The sequence below is a fragment of the Oncorhynchus tshawytscha genome, linkage group LG12, assembly GCF_018296145.1.
Source record: "Oncorhynchus tshawytscha isolate Ot180627B linkage group LG12, Otsh_v2.0, whole genome shotgun sequence".
Classification (NCBI taxonomy): domain Eukaryota; kingdom Metazoa; phylum Chordata; class Actinopteri; order Salmoniformes; family Salmonidae; genus Oncorhynchus; species Oncorhynchus tshawytscha.
The window spans coordinates 38168833-38171948 of NC_056440.1; positions in this window are offsets into that span (position 1 = coordinate 38168833).

Here is a 3116-nt window from a genome sequence, read left to right on the forward strand (position 1 = left end):
TTCTTCATCATATATTCTTCATCAAGCTAGCTTCATCATTTTATCTGACATGCCGAAAATGCAGTTTGACATGTGACTACAGTTTGCATTGAATTGTGGGTGACCAAAGTTCTTAACTGGCTCCCTAGAGCTAAATTCGAGGGCCACTTAAGATAGCAGTCAAACTACATCCGGTTTCGACGGGGATTCCCCTGAGGGAAAGTGGCTTGAGCAAGGGCTGAGGGAATAAAAATAACACACTGTACTCTCTCACTGTGTAGCCTACTCCAAGTTGACTGGAGTAGATTGATAAGACTGCTTTGATTATAGGGTACATAACATTTTAAGATTAGGCCTATAATTAGAATGGATCAATGCAATAGAATGGCCCACCCTGTTCTTCATTCACAATCGGGGATTACATAATTATGCATCGTTCACTACCCCACGCTCACCAATTCACCCTATCACTTAATTTATTTAATCTGTTATTAGGCTATATGTGTGAAATTAGTTTTGGTATAGCTTAGTTTCAGTTTCGAGGTAATTATCAGGATGATTATCAGTTGGGCACTGCACTTTCAACAGTCGGAAGAAGGAGCGTAGCAGCCCCAACTTTTGGGAGAAGGAGGGGCAATGGGGGGGGAAACCATTTTTAAAAATGACATGCTGGTTATAAACTGGTTATAACTCCAGTTCTGTTTGTGATATTACGATTCTAACACTGACAGTGTGTTAAATAGACTTATTTAGGAAAAGTCAAGGATGGAGGTGTCATGTCCTGACCTTAGTTCCTTTTTCTGTCTCTATTTTAGTTTGGTCAGGGCGTGAGTTGGGGTGGGCATTCTATATTTGTTCTGTGTGTTATAGTTCTATGTGTTTGGCCTGGTATGGTTCCCAATCAGAGGCAGCTGTCAATCGTTGTCTCTGATTGAGAACCATACTTAGGTAGCCTGTTCCCACCTGGTGTTTGTGGGTAGTTTTTTTCTGTTTTGTGTTTCTGCACCTGACAGGACTGTTTCGTTTTCGTTCATTCTTTTTGTTATTTTGGTTTGTGTTCAGTTTAAATAAAATAACATGAACACTTACCACACTGCACTTTGGTCCGATCTTTCCTACTCCTCCTCAGATGAAGAAGATCGTTACAGGAGGGGGGCATTTTATTTTTTTACATTTTTTTTATCAGCAATCAACATGGTTCTATTTTTAAAGGTTGCTTTGCTATTCTTGCGCAATGGAATGATCTTTGCCTCCCTCCAGGCCTGAGGCCACACATCGTCTTCTAGGCTTAAATTGAAGACAGTGTATTCCGCTACCAACTTCAGCAATTTACCATCCAGGTTGGCAGTACCAGATGGCTTTTGTTATTTATAGATGGCAGCAATTGTTTCACCTCTTCCACACCAACTTTACGGAACTCAAAAGTACTATACTTGTCTTTCATTATTTGGTCTGTTATGCATGAATAGGAAGGCTCAGCATTTGTTGTTTGCATGACATGCCTAAGATTGCTAAACTTGTCAACAAAAAAAGTTCTTAAAGTGCTTGGCAATCTCAAAGGGTTTTGTTATGAACAAGCCATCTGCCTCAATGAAAGCATGAGCTTTGTTTGCTTTTTTGCCTAGAATTTAATTTAATTAAGGTACTCCTAAGCTTTTTACTATCATCCTTTGTGTCATTTCAAGTAACTTTTTCTAGCTATTATATTAAGATCACCACAGCCAATGGGTGTGGATACTGCTTTAGAGCAGATGTCTCCCGAATTGTTAAAGATCTGGTCAATACACGTTGGATGATTTAGTTCCTGTTCTGTTTGTAAATATCCTGGTAAATTGACTGATAACCTGAACCAGATTGCAGGCATCGGTTACAGCTTGAAGCTTATTTTTGAGTGGACAGCTTGTTGACAGCCAGTCAATATTTAGGTCACCCAGAAAATATACTTCTCTGTTGATATTACATACATTATTGAGCATTTCACACATATAGATATATATAGTCCAAATACTGACTTGTTGTAATGTATTGGGTGTAGTGGGTGAGAAGTCAGGCGCAGGAAGCCGAGAGTTCAGGGTAGTGCTATATTTAATGCACAAAACGGCGAACATAAGCCAACCCCACAAAACACAGGGCGCACAACAAAACAAATGCCCCAAACACGGGGACTTAAACTGTCCAGCAAAACCCACAAAATGGGAAACACGTAACCCACAGACGTGCACACAAGTTACACAAAACAATCCCGCACAAAGAGCAGGCGGGCCTACTGGTAAATAAAGCCAGACTAATCAGCCTAAAACACAAACAGGTGAAACCAATAAACAGAAAGGGGAAAAGGGATCAGTGGCAGCTAGTAGGCCAGTGACGACGACAGCCGAGCGCCACCCGAACAGGGAGGGGAGCCACCTTCGGTAGGAGTCGTGACAATTGTTGCACTCAATGGTCTATAGCAATGTGCTACAAGAATAGACTTTAAGTGAGGCAGATGAACCAGTAGCCATATTACTTCCACATCATCTGACATGAGATCCTCAAAGGACTAGCCTAACAGGAATATGACTCTGAACATATACAGCAACACCTCCTCCATTTGCATTCTATCTTTCCTATATATTCTATAACCATGTATAACTACTACTGCATCATCAAATTAATTATCTAAGTGTGTTTCAGAGATGTCCAGAATATGAATGTTTTCTGATGTTTGTAAGTTGTCAATTTCATGAACCTTGTTTCTCAGGCTTTATAAGTTAAAGTTTATATTTTGAGTCATTTTCTAAAAAACGGGCCTTTTTACAATCCCATCCAATGGGAGAGCAGAACTACCAGACCCTGCATTGATTGAAGCATTGTAAATTATGGCTATAACTTTCTACCATTAATACAGGACAAGTGTAGTATGAGCTCATGTAATTAGCCTTCCCAGTGGGCTCCAGGTCTGTGCGATATGAAACTAATCCAGAGGTCACACACAGTCTCTGACAGGGCTGTCATGGAGAGTGTTGATCTGGGCTGCGGTCAGGGAGAGACACCCTGTTCCCTGTCAGATCCCCCTCAATCTGTGGGATGATCTCAGGGTCCAGAGAGGAGAGAACTGGTTTCCAGTTACACATGCCACACACAAGTCTGTCTGTCTG